This window comes from Dama dama, chromosome 22, assembly GCF_033118175.1.
Source record: "Dama dama isolate Ldn47 chromosome 22, ASM3311817v1, whole genome shotgun sequence".
In the NCBI taxonomy this organism is placed as follows: Eukaryota; Metazoa; Chordata; class Mammalia; order Artiodactyla; family Cervidae; genus Dama; species Dama dama.
This window is the reverse complement of record NC_083702.1, coordinates 52,730,000-52,752,694: the sequence shown is the minus strand read 5'-3', so window position 1 is coordinate 52,752,694 and position 22,695 is coordinate 52,730,000. Positions and strand designations below refer to the sequence as shown.

Below are 22,695 nucleotides of genomic sequence, written 5' to 3'. Positions count from 1 at the left end.
CGCTGTGTTCACTGCGACACCCAGCCGCTGAACACTCCTCTCCCCACGCCAGGTCAACCTACACCTTTACAAGTTAGTCTTCTTTCGAAACTCCTCCAACAACTCCTGACCCTCCCAGATTTTTCCAGATTCCAGTATGCCTCCAGCAGTCAGTGTCACTCTCATCGGCAATAGCTCATTCATCATTCATTTATTTGTATTAATTGTCCTCAAATTCTTAGCCACCTGTAGTCAAGGATCTTGTCTATGCCCAATCCTCACCACTCCTTATATATTGGCTTAATTGGGAGGCTGCTAAGAATATTAATTAAAAGATCATGTTTTCCATTTTTTGAATCTTTTTAGCAAATCTGCATGGTTTTCGTGCACAGGATGGCTCCAATGTTTGTTCTTTGTCTTATCTGCTTCCATTATAACATTCCACTGAAAATCAGAGAGGTTTTAAGTCTGGGAAGGTCTCATCACTTAACTGATGTGGAAACCTAGACTCAGGGTTGGGAATGACATACTCAAACGACAAGTCATTCAAGTTTCCTGGGCCTCAGTTTACCCATTTGTAAAGGAGAGTTAATATGTTCTTTCTAATCATCGCTTGAGGATTACATGGCATACTGTATGAAAAGTACTAAGTGCATCACTTGACACCTAGCGGATCCTAAATATATGTTAGCTTGCTTTGAGCATCACTTTCTAGGATCATATAGGGTCTGTGAAGAGACAGCATTGCTACTGACTGCATCCAGAAGCTTTAGAACTTGAACTGATAACAATACCAGTGTGATAGGACTTCTTCTCCTATCACCTTAGAGGGACCAGAACCATCAGCTCTGTTTTCTTGTAGAATGATCACTAGACTAAGAATGAACTAAATGTCCACCTCTCATTTGATTTTGATTGCCCAGAGGGAACACCATGAATCAAATTTCTTTTGATATTTGCAAATCAATTAGGCCTCTTTACTTGGCAAGTAGGTTTTAGTTTGATTCTATTTTGTTTTGTTTTGACTTGGACACACTTTCCCTGGCTCTAGAATTAAAAAGAGGGCAAAACAAGTTTATATGAAACTAAATTAAAAACGTACTTGAATTCTTTGTAAACTTTTTGTCATAGTAGGACTTTTGTTACACCAAATCTTGCTTATACATCAGTATACAAGAGACAAAAGTGAAACTGCCTTGGCTTATGCAAGAAAGCTATGGATCTTGACTTTCTCTGCCTCATTTTCCTCCCTTGGGAGGTGGAGGGCCTCAGTCTTCTTCACTGCTGTCCAGGCTTCATGGAAGAAAATCTGTGAACCATTGACCCAGAAGGATCCAATCAGTCAATGTGATGTATGTCCAATCTCAGTTCCTGACACAGAAGACAGCATTATATTTTAAACAAAATTCTTACATTTGTGTAATGATGCTGTACTTCAGGATGGAGTTTTGACAGTCAAAATCCCCATATGTATTTTGAACTCCCTAGTTGAAGGAGATCAGACCCACGGTCATGGCCTGCTACCAAGCTAGTTTGGCCGCCTTGCAGCCCAAGGGGCCAGCCATTCGTGGAATCTTCTGAGAACCCAAATGTGTTCCTGATGCTTGGCAGTAGAACACGAGGATGCCTTCTCCCTTTAAGACAGGTTTATTGTCATTCTTAGGGCAGCTGGGGATAGAAACTCAGCGAGGGTTCCATTGTGGTCTCTCTGGGTGGGGTGTGCTGCTTTTGCTCAGGGCAAACCCTGTGGGCTCCTCATGGCTGAGGGATTTGGAAGGGACGGGCAGCTGTGCCCAGCTGGAATCTCAGTGGTGCTTTCACTTGCCATCGGAGGATTGCCCAGCGCAGAAGACTCTCTGCCTCTGCTCACCAGCCGGGGCAAACCAGGACTCATCTGGTCCCTTGAGCAATGCAAACAATGCTTTTTTGCTGTTGTTGTTTTGTTTGTTTGTTTATATAATATTTTCCTGTAACTATAAATTAAGGACAAAAATGTGCTTACATGGTTTTTTGTGATCCACAAAGGACTTCTACATACTTTTAGCTCAGTGGCCATTTCAAGAGGCTGAAGCGGTCAGCCAGTGGAGAGTAGCTGATACACTTTGGTTTTCTCTTGGGGAGGGAGAGAGGGGAAGGTGACTCAGTCTACTTTGAGGTAACTGTCCCCATCATCCACCACAGGTAATAATTGCTTTCTGCTAAAACAATACATTTCTTAATGGGATATAACTGAGGTTCACTTGTTGAATTTGGAATGGTAATTTGAGGTTTAGAGGTAAAGTGGCAGGAGTGGTTTCAGAAACCTTCAAACTTGGCTAATTTAGAAATGACTAATTTCAAAATTCATCCTTATGGGTTGAAGATGGGGAAGGATAATCTCTGTGATCCTAGGACTTACTTAGCACCTCTGTTTTAAGTATCCCTTCTGTTTCCTCCTGACACTTCATAGGTTCTGGAGCTCCTTGCGTGCCACTGGAGGAAGACTCTAACCTTCATCTGAGAATAACATTAAACATTGTGTATAGTGCATATTCCCTTCTTTGTGACTGTCGACAGGCATGAAACTCACCACAGGTCTGTTTCCTCTTGTGAGACAGAAGGTAATCCTCAGCACAGCAAAAAATAATAGCACACACCAGGCATCTGGTTTGTCACCTCTTAGATGAGCTCAGAGTTTGACATGGCCCAGTCTATAAAATAGCTGTGCTTTTTAGTCCATAGATCAGTGAATTTAGGAACAGAGAAATTTAGGACTCTTCTGTAATGCCCTAAAAAGAAAGTTTACCTTATGTCTATATCTGTTTTTTAATATTGTTGAAATATTATCGGCTTGGATTTTGCCATAAATGTAACTACCAGTTATCTCCAACCACTGCAGTCCTAGAAAGATGCTTTGTCTATTCATAATGTCTACAATGGACTAATTGTACTTCATTGAAAATATATGAATATAACAAGTGTTTACCTTGCCTTTTAAAGTTTAATTGATCCTTTGAAGTATCTTATAGACTTGATTTCTGGTTCTACATCAAGATATTTAATAACAACAACAAAAAATTTCTCACCAATTGAGAGGCCAGAGTTAGAGGGTCAAAGTTTTTCTCTTTATCTTCAAATGCCTCATATTTCTTATTTTTCCAGAGCCAAAATAAAAATATTTGTTGCTGTGGGCTAAAACTAGGAGCCTGATGCAATGTGGTTTTCCAGGAAAGCAGTAAAATTATTTGCAACAATATCAATTTTGAGAAAAGTAGAGATTTTTAATGATCTCAAAATTGCACCTATTGTCAGTATGGGCAATTTTTAAATGAGATGGAATGAACTGTTTTAAAAGAATCCTTATCTTTAAAAACTCCTCATTAAGCACTTGTTATCAATAATTGTGCTCCAGTGGGCAAAATTGTTAGACGAACAGGAAACAAATGTTGGATTAATATAAGAAAAAAATGTTTAACAATTTGAACTCAAAAGTGTTAAAAAATGGGACTGACTTCTTTTAAAGGTAATGAATATCCCATTGCTGGAATCAGTGATGTAAAGGCTGTATGAACACTTGTTAGAGATCCTAGGAGCATATTCCTATACTGAACAGGGTCTGACTGCTATGGTCCTTTCTATTCCAAACATTCTGCAATATGTAAAGAAATGGAGAAAACTCATCAAGGCCAACTAAACATTCAGTATGATTGGAAGCCACTTACATTGTCTTCAAGAAAGAGGTCCAAATATTTTCTAAGTTAGAAGGTTAAAATTTGTTTTCTATTTGTCACCTGAGTTCCTGAAGATGCTCAAACCATTTTTCTATACTCAATACTATAACAAAAGACAGGTGACTGGGATAATAAATATTTTCTACAACTAAGTATACTCCCAGAGTCCTGATACACCAACATTTTTATGAAGGATCCATATACTTCCTCAACTGTTAGAGTGAACAAGTATGTATAGAATTTCACAGAATTTTCCTTGCTGATGAAGTACTGACTTTGGAAATCTATGTATTTATGTATTTATTTTTCAGTAGATTTGCTCCAGAGCACGCAGACCAAAGGCTGCTTAGCAGACAAGTTGGCTACCACCTGACTAGGCTTGAGCCTTCCATAAGCTGACACAAAGTACCATCACAGTGCTCTCCTCTATCCTGAAAGTTGGCCAACAGACAGAATTCCAATGATTAAACAGCTGGCTTCTATAATTATAGCACTTCCTTTTAAATAATGCATGGTCAGTGGAGTAATTCAATAATCTTCAGGGCAAACTTGCTAGTTATAAGGCTTTGGGGCAGAATTGTGGCATCATCAAAACCATCCCAATTAGCTAAGTGTCACATTTTGTCATGGATGCAAGATGCTTCCCTCCATCTCTGAAGGAGAAGGGGTAATACTGAAATTAAACTGGGGTCATCACTTCTAGAACAAAGAACTCTGGTCATTCATCATTGGTAAAAGAAAAAACCAGTACTGCCTTTATTGGTGCTACATAAACTGGTGTTTCTTGTAGCTTTCTGAGAATGTAGTTGGGACATTGTACTCAACTTTAATTTCCTTTAAAACTTTGTCTCTTGGTTATTGGGACAGCTTTCCTTTAATTATTTTAACTATGTCATTAGAAAGAAGAGACATTGATTTGAAGAATCAGTATTTAAATAATGAAAAAAAGCAAACATTTTCCAAATAGGGAAATATTCAATTCTGAAGACATACACTTGTTACTCTTTGAGTTCCAAGGACTAAAACTGTTCACTAGAAATTGCTAAAAGAGGGAAGTTGAAAAGTTGATTGTGTTTTGAAAACAGGAAAAAAGTAAGACAGTTCACATACAGAGTGAAGCAAATCAGAAAATCAAATATTGCATATTAATGCATATATGTGGTATTTGAAAAAAAATTAGCATAGATGATCTTATTTACAAGGCAGAAATAGAGACATAGACATAGAGGACAAACCTATGTATACCAAGGGAGAAAGTGGGGGTGGGATGAATTAGGGGATTGGAGTTAAGATATATACATGATCGGTACTATGTATAGAGCAGATAATGAGAACCTACTGGATAGCACAGAGAATGCCATTCAGTGCTCTGTGGTGACCTAAAGGGGAAGGAGATCCAAAGAAGCGGGATTTATGTGTAACGTGTAGCTGGTTCACTTTGCTCTACGGCAGAAACTAACACACCATTGTACAGAAAGAAGTAAGACAGTGCAAGTTGTATCTTCAGGGCTATTTCTAGAAAATTCACCTTTTTGTGTCTGCTAGAAAATGCACATGGATTATTAACTAATAAAAAAATTTGCATTTAACTTTGATCACACAATCAAACACTGCAGTTAATATGTGTAGAAGTCAGACAGTTAGGTTTCCTATACCAACTATCTATCCAAAACCTCTAGATGTTTTTAAAACTTAGAAAATTCTAAATTTACACAATTTAGAATAACACAGAATGATTAGCTTCTTAGGCAACAATGATCCATGGAACCACCTTATCTAATAAAAATTCATCCAGCTGACCTAATTCTGCGTGGGATGCTAGTAGGAAAGTTGGGTAAAATGTAAGTAATCTTAAATTTATCTCCATGTTAGCATTTTAACTGCTATTTGCATGTGTGGAAACATGAGATTCGCTTCTCAGTCTTTCCTGTTTTATGGCTTTATGTGGGAAAACAACTCCTTTCATGAATTCCTAATATAAGGAAGATTGTGATAGGGCCATTACCTAGATCCCAATTGAAATACATTCTATAGTCAGTATTTCCTGAGTTCATAGGATTTGCATTTAAATTAAAGCCTTTTGATGAGTCAATATTTGCCTTTAAAAATTCTACAGAAATTACACTTGAATTGAAACAAATATTGAGATATATGTGGTCATGTACTTAGTAAAGATATGGAAAGATGCCTTCACTGCTGTTAAGACTATCCACATCATAATGCATTTAGAATAGCAAGGGTCTATACACACATGTACTCAAACACATATTGGGGAATTAAGTCCCTGTCAGTATCAAGACTATTGTCAAAATATTTTGAAATTAGGATTGTTTTTGAAGAAATTTTTCAAAAATATATACCTATTGCCTGCCTCATATGTTGCTTGTGGACTCTGCACATTTCTGCCTTTTCTGCAGGTCTTTCCAAGTAGGACCGGCCTTTGGCATTTATAAAAGCGAACACTGAGAAAATGTCCTCTTTTCTATGAAAGGCATGTCATAAACTTTTCTTGAAAACGTATCAAATTTCATCACTGATTTCACTTTGGCCTGTGTTAATTTTTAATTGCCAGTGTTTGCTGGTCCCACTACTTCTCAACTGGACGAGGTCGTCTTTTCTAGGAATTGTGGTCCTATTCGACCTGCCACCACCCCCACAACCCAGCAACTCATTCCCAGCTACTAAATCCCCATAACCCCAAAGACCAAAGTCTTCCCATTACCCAATCAAGTCAATGTTTGTGTATCTCTGGGCAGAAAAGGAATGAAGCAGAGCTCGGTGAGGCTGCTCCTCTCTCCAAATTTGCTTTTCTTTTGGAAGCCCCAACTCAAGGGCAGGTGTGAAACCAGCGCTGTTCAGTCTGCCTGTGTCCCAAAGGCCAGGGAGCTAAAGCGTAAGGCCTGCGGGCAAGAAAACTAGAGACTCAAAGAAGAAACATTACTGTTTTAGGGCTCTTTGGAGAAATGGGCCGACAGAGTGGGAAGCAACTTGATGTATTACTTTAGCCTGAGACAATGCCCTGGAGGGCGAGCGTCTTGCCAGGTCAGCAGAATTTACTAGTTTAGGTTTGATTCCAGGGCTTGGAGGAGACAGATGTAGCCAACAAAATTATACTTTGGCAAGAGAAATGCTTTGCTGGACAGAAATGTTGTCCTAAGGGAATGGTTTGGTTTATCAATGTCTAAGGTAAAAGATAATCAAATGCCAGGAGGTCATTTTTATTTTTGAATTATTTCAGTTGGGCCTGCTATATAACTTAGCTACCATTTTCCAGTTACATAGTTTTCATTATTTAGGACATACTGCAGCATTTGAGTATGATCTGCCCGTGACATCTGTCATACCAATGAAGGAGGCAACATGTGGCTAAAAGCACAGGTTTTGGAGTCAGACAGATCTGGAATCTGCCACTTATTCATCATTCACCTTGGGCAAGGCACCAAATCTTCTAAGGCTCAGATCCTCTTAGGTAAAAAAGACTGTTGTGAAGGTTAAATGAGAATGTATGTAAAGGGTTTTGTACAATGTCTGGGATGCAATAAACTCCATTAGTTCCATTTTTTTTTTTTTTAATGAGGAACTGAGCCAGAGCAATTGTTTTTTTTAATTTATGTTTGTTTATTTGTGGCCTCATGACACAGCATGAAATCAGGGATTGAACTTGCACTCCTTGCACTGGAAGTGCAGAATCTTAGTCACGGGACCACCAGGGAATTCTCATAAATGTTAGCTGTTATAATTACTATTGTTATGGAATTGAGTTGGTCAACAGGGCTAGCTGGGCAGGTATGCTCCTCCTTTCTTCCTCTTAAAAATGTGTCTTTCCAAAGTTTTGTTAAGAGATGGCTTTTCTAGATAAAACAGGACTGTTCTCCATTAAAGTGAATAGTTTTAATCTGGAATAGGCACTTTACAAGAACGGATCCTTCAACTGAGTCAAACAAGTTATATGGGCTTATCTGGAACTCTTGTTACCTTTGATTTCTCCCAAACAATCCACTCACTAAAATAATTGGTTTTTCAGCATTAGTAACTATTTACTTATTTCAAAACAATGCTGCAAGGCATGGGATGGGTGTGGACAAAATACATGGTCAGAAGTAGTTCCCCAATCACTTTTTTTTTTCTTTTTATTTATTTATTTTTTTTTCAGTGGGTTTTCACTTTTTTTTTTTTAACCTTTACAAATTTACTTATTTGGCTGGACTGGGTCTTAGTTGTGGCATGTGGGATCTAATTCCCTGACCAGAGATTGAATCCAGGCTTCCCTGCATTGGGGAGTCTTAGCTACTGGACCACCAGGGAAGTCCCCCCAATCACTTTCAACCAATGTATGTATTCCTCCCTTCTTTCTTTTCTCTTCTTCCTCTAGATCTTCTCATCTTCTGTTATCGACAATCACTAACATTCTTTTTCTCACTGGTGCATTTTAGGGCCAAAGCTCATATTATGCAGAGTTCATAGAAGGGTAAGAATTAGAGTTTAGTTCCCTCTCTGAAATGACTGAAATTTAAGGCTCCCTTTCCTGCCAACCATACTTTGGAAATAAGCAGCCGCCAGGTATACAATATCATCAGTCCCACTTAATCACTACTCCACCTTGGACCCATGCCTGAATGAGATGAAAACAGACAAAACAAAAGAAAGAATAAGAAGGGATGTTGAGGAATCACTTATATGGACCTGAGTTATCTCACTTGTTTGAGAAAGACTGTGACGGAAATTGTAAGATGAATCCGGCTCCAGTGTGGAGATTGTAGCCATGCCACCACCAGCATTATCTCCTATACTTACACTGGTATTGTCAGTTTACCCTTTCAGATGTGGGAAGAGAGGCCTCGTAGGCAAAACATAAGGCATTCATGAACAGAGGGCAACGCCCCTCTTTCTGGTGCCACAGGAAGATGAATCAGCCAAAGGGGTATTAAAACACATTCTCTTTATTTTTAGTTTCACTCTGAAGTCTATCATTTCTCTTTTCTTTTCAACTTGGCACCTGCCCCGTGTTCTCAGGGGCCCTACTCCCCATCCGTCTCCTCGCCCAGGCCTCTGTGTTTTGCTCCGGGTACACCTGGAGGTTTTCCCAGGGGTGGGTGTGACGCGCTCAGCATGGCAGGTGAAGGGGTGGCGGCTGCCAGGGCGGCCTGGCGTGTCTGAAGGGAGAGTGTCGGGAGGCGGAGGCCCTGGAGGGAGAGGCATCCGGGCCTGCATCAGGGAGTGAGCTGCTGGAAAACGGCCTCCACGGCAGCAGAGACAGCCCTTGGCATCACTGCAGAGAAGCAACAGCCAGAGTCAGCGACAGGTTGAACACAGGAGAGAAGCCGGGAGGGAGAGAGGGAAGGAGAGGTGGTTAGAGCGTCACAGGGTATAAATAACTGCGGTGTGTGCACTTCAGTGCCAGTTGGGTTGTATGTGATGTCCCTTTCATGCTGGTGTGTCAGCAGCGTTGTTCCTGAACTGAAAAGGCCTGGGGAGTGTTTCTATAGCACCTAGCACTGTGCCATATGCAGAGAGGAAATAAGAAAGCAGGCAATATGGTATACTGAAAACAACATTGGCTTCCAGCCGCGGATTTTTTGTGCAAACTCACAAGTCGCACAGATTCTCTGAGATTCAGTTTTCTCATGAAGACAAAGTACTGGGTAACATCAAGCAGTCCTCCTAACAACGTGACTCTAAGGATTATCTAGATGGCCCTGGGGCCCACTTTTTAATCAACAATGCATATATGGCACATAAGTGTTTTTCCCTGAAAGTGTAAGTCGCTCAGTCATGTCCAACTCTTTGTGACCCCCTGGATTATACAGTCCATGGAATTCTCCAGGCCAGAATACTGGAGTGGGTAGCCTTTCCCTTCTCCAGGGGATCTTCCCAACCCAGGGATCTAACCCAGGTCTCCCACGTTGCAGGTTGATTCCATTACCAGCTGAGCCACAAGGGTAGCCCAAGAAGGCTGGAGTGGGTAGCCTATCCCTTTTCCAGTGATCTTCCCAACTCAGGGAATTGAACCGGGGCCACCTGTATTGCAGGCAGATTCTTTACCAACTGAGCTATGAGGGAAGCCTGCTTTTCCTTAATAATAGAGAAGAATCTACTGAAGAAAAGTTTGATGAAAGAACTAGGACTTTCCTCTTTGTCAGGTTTAATTTTAGACAAAAACAAGATTGATATTTCAGATTAATTTAAGAGAAGTAGGGATCAGCATTGAGTATGATGGAGGAAAACAGAGGAAATGCTCAGTATAGAGGCGGGTTTGGGTAAGGAAAGGGAACAAGGCCCTGTTGGGACTGCAGAAGCCAGATCGAGGCATGATACAGGGGGGAATTAGGAGGCTAAGAAAGGTAAGAGAGTCATCTGCTGGAGCTGTTGAAACAGAAACAGTTTCCATCTCAAAAACCGAGATCCTAAAGGTTTTGAGGCATGAGGAAGTGGCCTCGTTTGTGTGGGCACTTAGAAATCAGAATGAGTATGAGAAAAGTCTTTCTAGAAATCACTGGACATGGTCTTTTAGCATTTCACAAAGCTGTATCTTCTAAAGGTAAGTGACTAGTCCGAGAAGGGTTGTTAATATTGTTGACCAGAGCACTGAACTTCCTAGTATTCAGTATGGGTAACACTTTATTTCACTGGTTTCCTGAGTGTCTCTCTATGGTATATGAATCCTCTGTGTGATATTCAATTCCTTCCTGGGGGGACAGGTGCAGAGTCCCCAGAAAATCCCATCTACAATTGCATGGTATTTTATCTGATAACATGAATGGGCATCCAGACAGGTCATCATCTCTGTCCTTGGTATTCAACATCTGCCCAGAGGACAAAATAAAAAGTGGACCATTATAAATATGGTTTTACAAATGCTACACTTTTATTTTTATTTTTTTTTTTGATAAACTAATGTTGAGGTTGTTAAAATTTTGAAATCTGTACAGGGAGTTCTCAAGCAAGTGATAATATTAATATGATTCATCTGAATATCAAGCAAGTATGCAGACTGAGGCTGACTGCTTCCTTTGGAGAGTGATTATATTATCTAGGGGCTTCCCTAGTAGCTCAGCTGGTAAAGAATCTGCTTGCAGTGCAGGAGACCTGGGTCAGGAAGATCCGCTAGAGAAGGGATAGGCTACCCACTCCAGTATTCTTGGGCTTCCCTGATGACTCAGCTGGTAATGAATCCATGTGTAATGGGGGAGACCTGAGTTACATCCCTGAGTTAGGAAGATCCCCTGGAGAAGGGAAAGGCTACCCACTGCAGTATTCTGTCCTGGAGAACTCCACTGATTGTACCATTCATGGTTCACAAAGAGTCGGACACGACTGAGTACTTTTCACTTTCACTCTCTTTCTTTCTATATTATCTCAGAAACTTTCAGCTAAAATCTGGACTCATCCTACCATTCTTTATTTCTTTTTTTATTTCTATAGAATTTTGCTATTATAATTTTCTTCCTTCCTCCTTAATGTTTACTTGCTTAAACATGACTAAGACTTCAACAGTTTTCCTCAAATTATTGTATTTTAGAAGTTTATGTATCTTTGGATATGATAGCTGTCCTTAACATTGACTTCAAGGTCAACTAAGAAGTATCTTAGTCATATGACAATCACAGAACTCAGTTTAGCCACCCCACTTCTCCCAATCTCTTTCCCTACCCCCAAATATTATTTTTCTGAATTGAGCAAGTGAAGTATGAAAAAAGAGAGAGGTGTGGCTAGGTTGCGACTCATCTCCAAGCTAAATCCTGTTTTGATCTTTACTTCTTCTGGGATCAATATCATGTCTGTTATTTCCAAACCTCATTCAATGCTTTTAGCAAATATTATTATCAATCAAGAAAAATCTCTGCTTCTCTTATTGATGTTACTAACGGAAAACATTTTCAGCTTGTAATTTTGGCTGGAGAAACCAAACTTTTTCATTTTTATTTTTTCTCACATACTCCAACACACTTGTGAATGACCCCCTCACTCTACTCTGGGATCACACTCAGAGGCAATGTCCTCCTGGCCTTTGAGCCAGTCACTCACTTCTGTGAATTTTCTTTCTGAGAAGTGGAGACAATTGCCCCAGAAGTCACTTTCCAATTTATCACAGAACCTGTCCGTGGCTGCAGAATTAGTTGGCCTCATTAGAAGCAAGCAACGTGAGGCCTGATGTGTCCTACAGCTGCAGAGGCTCCTTTGTGCAGGGACACTGGGCCAGGATAGCTGCTTGTGGGATATTTTATTTCCCTCAACACTTGCCTCCTGTCTGCTCGCTTTGGCTCAGGTCTGGGTTTGGGAAGCCTGCATGAAGGCACTGCTGATGCTAATATTTGGCATGATTGTTGTTGTTTAGTTGCTAAGTCATGTCCAACTTTTTTGCAACCCCATGGACTGTAGTCTGCCAGGCTCCTCTGGCCATGGGTTCTCCCAGGAAAGAATACTAGAGTGGGGGTGCCATTTCCTTCTCCAGGGGATCTTCTCAACCCAAGGATCGAACCTGTATCTCCTGCATTGGCAGGCAGATTCTTTACCACTGATCCACCATGATTAGCTCTGACCTAACTCTGTTAGAAAGTCAGGGCCCAAGTTCAGGGGCAAAATACATAGTTGTCAAACAAGGTAGCCTCTATTCTCTCTTTCCAGCCTGCAAACAAGTACCTGCTTCCTTACAACCCTACAACTAGCCTCTCACATGTCTGAGAGAGGAGAATATAAAATCCAGTGACTTCTTAATGGGTATGGTCTCCATAATCACCACAATGTCAATTAAATACCTATTTGTATAATATTTGTTAAACTGCATGTATAAACCTTTAGGTTGATGAGAAGAAATGATTGTCAAGGTCTTGCAGCACCTTCTGTGTAATAGGGATGGGAGGAGAAGTGAAGCATTTTGATTCGAGTAGCAGGGATTCTGATAAGAGAATGTAGAGAGAGCTACATCCTCATTGTTGGATGTCAGTTCAAGTCTTTGGCAATGATTTTCACAAGAAAAAGTGACAGGAAAAAGAGGGCTGTTGCTTTAGAAATATTTTAATCTACTTCTAAAGACTCGCTAAATTTATTAATTTTTCTTCTCAAGCAACTTCTTGTCTTCCTCTTCCTCCTCCTCTGCTCCTGGTTCAGGATGATACTCTGAGAAAGGTACTTGTGAAGTCCTAGTCTTCCTGTATCTTCTCAAAGAACCAGTGCTCCCGCGGCCCACTGAGATCTGCCCTCTACAGGCATTTCCCGCCGTCAGACTATGAACCATCATAAATTCCTTGCATTCTTCAGAACATCTGTGCCTTCTTTTGCCACATCTTTTTTCCTGGTACTCAACAGGCCACAAATCACCCTGGACTTCTTCTTCCAGGCTGTTGATGTCTTAACACTCCCCTTTCAAATCAAATTCCTCTTGTCCTTGGCTGTGGCTCTTGGCTTTCCAGTCTTCTCATCTCCCCCATCTGGGTTAGTCATCTGTGGCATCACCACCTGTGGTTCTTCCTCCTAGCCTTCTATCTGGCCTGAAATGATGCAGTTCTTCAAGTGTCAGAGTTACTACGCAGACCATACTACCTGGTTTGATGCTTAGTTAAGCTTCCTTTCCTTGGTTTAAACACAGTGGTGCAGACAACATCTTCACGTGCAAGAACACTTGAGAACACTAAAACTTAGAGGCTATTGATTAGCTAGTGAGAAAGAAGGAGCTATACCAAGACCTAAAGGTATAATGAAATGAGGTTTGAACCTTTTCCATTAAACACAAGTTTCTCTGGAGACTGAAAGGGGCATTTCATTCTTCTGTCCATTTTACATTTAAACTTATTTCTTTCACATTTAGAACAGATGGATGCCTTTGCAATAATATATTACCAACAGTTTCCCTTTGTTGAATGCTTTCTATTAAAATTGTATAGTAAATATTACTTTTCTTGTCTTATTTCATTTATAGCCTCTGCATGGAGTAGGCATTATTACTATATCCATTTTACAAAGGAGGAAACTGAGGTTTAGCAATGTTAAGTAACTTGACCCAAATTACATAGCTAGTAAGTTACCGAGCCAATTCACCTAAACTTGGGATACCTTGAAAGTGGGAGATTTCTCAGGTAAGGAAAATTTCTGAAGCTGATACCATTACCGGGATGCTCGAAGGCACATAATGCTAAAATCCATGATGGATGTGGGGAAGGCTATCTAAATTAGCCCACTAACTCCAGTGTTAGAGCTCATGCGGCAGACAGAGGTTTAGCCTAGGCATTCCAGGGAGTGCCAGAAGTAATGTCATGCATGGCTTTTGCCCTCGAGAAAAAAGTCTGGGCAGCCCTGTGGTTTAAGGCATGGCTGGGTGTTCACATCTCACCCAGTACACTGCGATTCTTTCCACTTTCAAAAGGGGTAGTCAGCTCTGTCATGCAGCCAGACCATCTTGTTTCCAATCCCCTTGAATTGCACAAAGTCATAACAACTTTAGCAGAAATTGAAAAGAGAAATGTTAACCAGACTCTTGCTATCCCAACAAATCAAATATCATAATTTAAAATTTTTTTTTAGTTTTCACCCAGATGCATGCATCAGTTTGACACAGGTACGTCACAGCTTAAATTCAAGGTAGCATTTTTGTGTTTTTTCACTTTTTTTTCATTTTTGTGTTTATATTGTAGGCATTTTTCATACTGTTATATAATCTTTATAATTATAATTTTAAAGCTGAGGAATATTTTCTTGAGTTGATTTGCCACCATTTATTTTTTAAACCATTTTCCTGTAGTTAGACATTTAGGCTATGTCCAGCTTTATCACTATTTTAACTAATGCAACAATAAGTGTCTTTGTGCACATAACTTTCTACTTCTAGATCATTTGTAAGAATAAATTCCCAAATAATATTATCAGACAATCCTAATTTGATGAAAGCCCACAGTTTCTCATAAGGACCAAAACAGAGAATTATATCCAGATTTCCCCCCAGGATTAGAAAAGAGAGCGTCAAGGTGGAGCATAAACAGAAATCTTACCTGCATCCCATGAATTAGAATAAAAGAACCAATTTCTGTTTTCAATTACTAGTGCAGTAATTGAATTGCAGTTTCCTAGTGCGTCCAAAAGTTTGCCAAGTAGAAGAAATACCAGGAAAAATGAAATTGATGACAAGAGACCCTGGTTCTCAGTTTTCAAAATCACCAAGTACCTATATGAGTTTTCTTCTCTGGGGTGGGGGAAGGGGATGCCCAGAAGCATAGCTGTTGACAGCATCACACCCCCGCAGGGAGCGGAGGAGTTTGTGGTCTAAATAGCAAAGGCTCTGCTCTCAGGAGCCTTCTGAACTCAGGTCCTCTCTGGAATGCCTTGTTCTGCCCTGCCTGGAGTCTCTCAACCTGCTTTCAGGGAGTAATACCCCTGACAGCCCATCTGACTCCAGATTTGACCACATCTGTCCTCCTTTTACTACATTATTCCTCTCTTGCTTATAATCATTCCATCACAAATGTTCATTGAACACCTACTATATTCTAGACACTGCTCTCAGTCCTGAGGATAAGACATGAACAAAACAGACGAAAATGGGATCACAGGTCACCATGCCCTCCATGACCCCGGTTCCTATGACAACCTGAAAGGAAGCTATAGTGCAGAGATGCTGACTTCAGCAGTTCAAAGACCACTGCCCAGAGTGGCTGGAGTCTGAGTCTAGCAAGGGAGTTTCCTTCCAGTCCCTGAGAAAACTCTTGTCTGAGGGTTTCATTCCCGCCAACCTCTTTGCTATGGTTTTTCCAGTGGTCATGTATGGATGTGAGAGTTGGACTGTGAAGAAGGCTGAGCACCGAAGAATTGATGCTTTTGAACTGTGGTGTTGGAGAAGACTCTTGAGAGTCTCTTGGACTGCAAGGAGATCCAGCCAGTCCATACTAAAGGAGATCAGTCCTGGGTGTTCACTGGAAGAACTGATGCTGAAGCTGAAACTCCAGTACTTTGGCCACCTCATGTGAAGTGTTGACTCATTGGAAAATACCCTGATGCTGGGAGGGATTGGGGGCAGGAGGAGAAGGGGATGACAGGGGATGAGATGGCTGGATGGCATCACTGACTCCATGGACAAGAGTTTGAGTAAACTCTGGGAGCTGGAGATGGACAGGGAGGCCTGGCGTGCTGTGATTCATGGGGTCGCAAAGAGTCGGACACGACTGAGCAACTGAACTGAACTGAACTAAACCTCTTTGAAAGTGCAAAATGATTGTTTTGTGCATCACAAACTAGCACTTCATCTATACATTAGTCTTTATTTTCTGTTTTATTTCAAATGGTAAACATTCTCCACTCACATAACTGCCTCCTAATTCCCATGAAAAGACCAACTTCAGGTTCATATGCCTGTGGGGACTCTTGAAGCCGCCAGGGCCCAAGGTGACTCAGACGTCATGCAGTGGGTGATTACACAGTGATACGTATCAGTGCTTCTCAGGTTGTGCATCTATCAGTATCATCCAGAATTCTGGTTAAAACAACACTGTTGGGGTCCACCCTCAGTTTGTGTATCAGGAATTGTGAGCTGGTGCCTGAAAGCCTGCATTTCCAAGTCTTCAGATGATGCCCTTGTGTTTCTGGTCTCCATGGGATACAGGCATCTAACATGAGGATGTAATGTATGACTAAGTGGTGGAGCTCTGGTTAGGAGGAAAGGGCCAGTGAGGACTGACATCCAGAGAAGGACCCCTTACCCTTTCAAGACTCCATAAAGACTTCCTATCTCTTTTGATAACTGGTTAATAAAGGTAACCATATGTTAGTCTAGTAGCAGATCTAGTTTTACTGCAAGAAGGAAAAAAAATCATAACTCTCCAAAGTAAGAAACTACACTGAAACACAAAATGCATGTTGACCTTTTTCCCTTCCCTGCCTTTTTATCTGCACAGTCTGTGTCGTTCTGACTGCAGCTAGCACCTGAAGACAGCAAGCCAGTTTGCAGGGAGGGAAATTAGAGCCTCAACAAATTCCCTGGCCACGTGGAAAGCTGGAAACACAGGGACGTCCTCTGATATGGAAAGCTGCCTTTTCTAAGGATCAGGTTCAATTTATTTTTATGCTTCCAAACTGTCAGGTGGGTGTTCAAGCCAGTCTGCTCATCTGTAAAACTTCCTTCTAGACGACAGACTTCCCAAGGATCCACATCTATCGTTTCTATGTCCTTACCCTTTATAACCTCCCAGGCTAATGCAGAGAAGCCAAACAGGGGTGGGGTGGGTTTTTGGCACACTCTCAGGACCACATCATCAAAACCTCTTTTCACGGGTCATTCAAAACTCATGGCAAAGGAGTGTGCAAGGGAAATACAGAACCAGGTGGTTAAATCTACCAGAGGGCATCCAATTTTGCAAAAAAGAAAAAATCATAATTTGTTATTTGTCAGTCAGGCTACACATACGCATCAGCATTTCTTGAGCAAGTGTCAGGATCAGCCCTGCTGAGGAAACAGGGTTAATTAATCCAACTGCTTCCATGCAGAAGTGGCAGGAAGAGGACAAACGCTGCTCTATTTCTTTGCCGAGCCCTTCTCATGAGAGCGTCTGTGAGGCTCCCATAGCTTTAAATCAAATGGTGCCCCGCAGGCAGGAAATCCATATCGGGAGCAGGGGGAGGAAAGCAGGGGCCACTGCTGGCTTGGCAATTATAACCTTCCTCCAGGTCCCTGTTTCCATTTCCCTTTAAAGAAGAAGTTGGGTTTTTAATGATTCCCTTTCTAGTCACTTCCTTCCCGTTGCCTTGCGAGGTCATTTCAGTGCACGCCTTCTTCACAGATCTATTTCTGGAAAACATCAGAGGGAAAATGACCTCATTCACTAATTGGGAAGCCAGTTGGGTATCCCCAGGGTTGGCTGGTACTTCTCTGTTGAGGGGTCTCCCCACCCTTCCTGGCTGTTACTTATTAGCATCCTTTGCGTACTGAGCACTCCATCAAGGCTGAAGGAGCTTGGGAAGAGGTAGAATACTTGGTCTAGCCCCAAGAAACTCAGAAGTTAATAAGAAATATGAACCAACAGGTCAACATGAGCGCAGAAACTTAGTAGAACTCTAGCACCGAACAGGTCCTTAGAAACCCTCTAGTCCAGAGATGAGTTTTGGTAAGAGGCCTGTGAGTCCTCTGCATGGGGTGTAATTATGTGTGTTTATGGATTTTCCTGGAGAGTGGAAATTCAGACACTCAAAAGGTCCCATGATCTGAGGAAAGTAGGGAAATACAGGCCCAGGCTTGCAGAGAAGCCAGTCGTGTTCCTGTTTTACCTTTCACAAACATCCAGCTGGCCTGCACGGCATATACCAAATGCTGCAGTCAATGTCAAAAGACACCAGAGGGTCTAAGACCCCGCTTCAGCCCAGTGTTCACCAAAAAGCCACACAAAAAGCTCAGGAAACAGCTATGCATGTCATCCCATTAGAGAGTCTGAACGTTCACCAGCCTGTTCAAGTTTGTGAGAGATGCTATAGTGAAGAAACCTATCTGATGGTACTGAAGTCCACTTTCCCTATATTTAATGGACCATTGGACTCCTATTTTCCAGAAATGTCTATCAAATTCCTAGGGAACTAAGGCAACCATATCCTGAAATTCCTTCCATTTATCACTTCTTTTGATTAAAGCACATGAAAGAGTCCTTTGGAAATGTCAATAATTTACTAAGGAATAAGGCATTATCTATAAATTAAATTAATCAATAATTTACCAAGGAATAATGCATTATCAGGCTTCCTCTGTGGCTCAGTTGGTAAAGAATCTGCCTGCAGTGTGGGAGACCTGGGTTCGATCCCTGAGTTGAGAAGATCCCCTGGAGAAGGGAAAGATTATCCACTCCAGTATTCCAGCTTAGAGAATTCCATAGACTATACCCATGGGGTTGCAAAGAGTTGGACATGACTGAGTGACTTTCACTTCACTTCAATGCATTATCAGCCATCGACATCCCAGCAGAAGTGAAGTCTAGGTCTAGGAGAATAGCCTATAAAGAGCATTGGTTTGCTAACGGGAATTGGTTCAGAATATCAGACAACTGCTAAATTGTAAGATGTTCAGAGCTACCCCCACCTCTTGGGAAGCTTTCTCCTTGGGGAATCTACCACATTGAAGACAGCCACCATCTGGACATCTATCATTCCATTGTTTTTTTCAAAACATTGATCAAGATTTGATTGGGTTCTGTTTATTTATTGCTTGACTTGTACCTAGCCTCCTTCCTCCCCACCCCCACTGGAATGCAAGATCCATAAGATTCTGTTCACTGCTGTAGCCTCAACACCCACTGCAGACCTGCAAATAGTACAAGCTTAATGAATACATTTTGGTGGTATACACTGTATGGACATGCTACTGAATGAATAGAGAAATTGTGATTTGCTCACTGCTGTATCCCCAGTGCCTTTCATTAATGCTCAAAAAGATGTTGAATCAAATGGATGGACAGAAGTGGTTTGCATTGCTTATCATGCTCAAACCATGCTTGTGGGTATTGGGAGAAGTGAGTGCTATTCAGATTCATATAGGATTGATATAAATTGAGATTCCTTTCTCAGTGACTGAAATAATATACTTAGAAGGTTTTTCAGATTGCACAAAGGCAGGAAAAAGATTCTCAAGCATTAGGAGGTAGGATTACAATTTAAAGTGACCTTTAATAGTGTAGAAGGGGGTGGTCATTAAAAACAGGAAGATGTTTAAAGTGAACAAAAATGGGCTCCGATTGGCAGAGACAAGTACTACAGCAAGATAGCTGTGGACTCTGAGTGAGTGAGAAAGTTCAGCAACAAAACTGTATAATAATGTGGACGTATGTCGAGAATTATGAAATGAAAGCCTAGAGAGTAATCTTTCCACAAAACTTGGCATTGCTGAGGTTTTAATTAGAGTGGGAACTCAGATTTCATTCTCCTATTTTAAGACTCATTTGGAGAATCTGGAAAGGATCCAGATAGGAGTAAAAAAAAAAAGATTAACTAGATGGAAAATAGAATGAAAACTCAGCCCAAAAAAGGAAAGACTTAATCTTCACCACCAGGTATGATAAGGGTTATTATTACACGGAGTATTCCTTCTCATCTCCACTGAGGACTAGACAAGGGTGAACAGACTTGCGCTGCTTTGAAAGTGTTTCCACTTTAGCATCAGGAAGAATTTCTTGATTGTAAGGGGGAAACATGCCGACCCAGTGTGCTGTGGGAAGCTGCCCTGGAGATCTTTAAATGTAGGATGACAACCATCTGCCTTGGAAGGCTTAGATAGAAGCAGGGGACTGGACCTAAGGACCTCTTGGCTTTCCTTCCATCTTTGATTCTGTGTTCAGAATCCCAGCCACTAAGCACCCCATTCTACACTAATCCTCCATTCCCGTCATAAGACAGACCCCACACTGTCAAAATCCGAACGGCTTCCCCCCGGGAGGAGCTCAATTGTTCTCTCGTGAACAGGAAGGAAGCTGATAGTGTTGCTTCAGCTGCTTCCCTCCTCCAGCCCCCACAGAGCGAGGCCAGCTCTGGTCCTGACGGGCCTCCCCAAATACTGGGACGGGTCTGCTCTCCATCTTGTGTGGGACTGGAAGATGTGCATCCAGTTAGAGACAGTTGATACCTCCAAGAATCAAGGAACACCAGAGCCGCCAGACATGTCAGAGCTAATCCAGTCCAATCACCTGCTGCTCAAATGAGGAGACCTCAAAAGCTGCAATGACTGTCTTCAGGTCATTCAGCCAGTTCTCTCTGCTTGGGACTAAAATATACACCTTGTTTTTCCTTATTCCACAGTGGCTCCTCTCTAATTGTTTGTACACTAGTTGGAAGGAATATTTTAAATGCAGATAGAATGTCTAAAACCGTATCTGCAGTAGCTTAACTGTAGGTGTAAAGATAGGAAAGGAAGAGCAGAAACTCCTCTGGCAGGTTACGGATACCTGGGAGCATCATTCAGCTGGAATGAGCACACACAGCTCACCCTTGGTCTCTAGTAGGTCACCGTCTCCTGTCAGTGAGGTCAGTGGACCAGGAATATTTTAAGGCTTATTCCACTGCAATATGTTGTGATTCTGTGATTTTAAATTTTTGTTACAAAATAATAGTGAACAGAAACTCAGTTGCTGGGCTAAAGGAACGAGTTTGGGGGGGAGATTATTTGTGATGTAATCAGATAGCTGCTCAGTTTATTTGAGACTCCAAAATGGCAGTTTTCTTTCTTTTTATTTAAAAAATAACGTAAAAGTTTTATATTGGGGTGGGGGATGGCCAAGCTTCAGCTGCCACCTGTGCAAAGAAATTTCCAAACCTGTTCCTCTGGACTGTCCTCTCTGAGCTTTGGACCACCACCACTCATGAGCCTGGGGATTATCTTCTGAATGCCCCATTATTATTCATTATCTCTAGAACCAAAGTGAAAGTCCTTGTCATTAACAAAAGTTAACCAAAGTCAAATATTCCTCTAGACTTGCCCATGTCTGCACCATCATCCTCTTGCTTATCCAGACCCAAAATCCTACAATCATCCTTGACTACTTTATCCACCTTTTTCCTTTTGCCCAGAGAGGCAACATATTGTATCAAGTCTTCCTTTATCATAGCTGACAGATTTCCCAATTTCTGCCCATTCCCACTATTCCTGGAAAATTCCAGGCACTCATGACTGTTCTGTCTCCAGCTTTTTTTTGCCCTTGTTTATCTTTCAGATGAGCTAGAGCAAATGAGGCAGGTGACAGAGGATTGCAGTTTCAGAAGTCAAGAGCGATAACTGGGAGTGGGAAATAGCTGGAAAGCAGACTGTGGCAGGAACTGACTTGGGGGAAGCTTGGCACCGCAAATCTTCAGAGGTTGGGCAGTGTGTGGATGTCCCACAGAATGTGGGAAGGAGGTCACAAGACATTTCGTATAGATATTATAAAAAACTGTAACCCAAGTAGACTACAAACTTGGGGACATCTGATTTATCATTTAATTCTTGAAACAATTCTATAAGATAGTAATTCTGTAATAATTTTATTTTTCCCATCTTACCAGTGAAAATACCAAGCGTTAGAGAAGTTTATTGATTTGTCTTAAGACCATTTACCTACTAAGTGGCCAAGCCAGAATTCAAACTCAGGTCTGCCCAAGCACTAAATCATTCTACCATAGTAATCCTGCCTAAAGCATCTTAGAGCATTCTCAAAGAGGAACTGAATATGAAACACTAGAAAATAAAGCCTAGTATATCTCTTAATCCATTTACTTGATACAGCAGTGTGGATAGTACCAAAAGAGATATATTTTTATTTACCCTTTTCCAGAGTGACTTGTCACATTATTTTGCTTGGCCTAATAAATAAAGTTATGTGAAAACAAATGATCTTTGCATTACAAAAAATATACTCCCTCCCTCCATCATTTTAGGCTCCTTTTTAAGTTCTGCTGATCCTAATTGTCATCTCTTAAGGTGCTGAGAAGCTTGTTAATAGCTTTTGTCTTGTTCAACATCATCTAACAAAGGCAGAAAGGAAAGGACAACTGAGGATAAAGTCATTCTCTTGGGTAGCCATTCATTTGCTCTAATACAATTGGTTAATGGACAGGGCATGAAATTGCTCAAGAAACGTGGCCACCAGGAGTTTTGTTAATATTTTCTATACCCAAGTTTAAATAGTTTAAAATCTGGAGTGAAGCCAGTCTCATATGCAAGCAGAATGATAAAAATAATAATAAATGTTAGCTGAGCATCTACTATGTGCCAGGTGCTAGTCTAAGCACCACTGGTCACCTCATATCATCTCATAGGAACAAAGAGAGTGTCCCTATACCTGTGCTTGATAGCATGGAAAGTAGTCCAGAGATCACAGAGCTCATCAAGTAATGCTGCCAGGACTGGCATCTGGATCTGGCTGATACTAGATCAACCTTTGATTCTGTGGTGCATAGATGAGCACCCAAGTGGTATGACTTGTATTTGGGGGTGGTCCTTCTGGCAGGGACTCCTACTCATTGCTCAATACCCATTTTCCCTCTTTTCATAATAACAGAAATCCTAATTTTTAGCTAA

The 22,695-nt window shown here is 41.2% G+C and overlaps 1 protein-coding gene across 9 annotated transcripts in view; it reads right to left on the bottom strand.

Moving 5' to 3' along the window:
* Positions 1-22,695, bottom strand: part of IGF1 (insulin like growth factor 1) — a 79,666-nt gene that overhangs the window by 22,622 nt on the left and 34,349 nt on the right. The window lies entirely within an intron of this gene.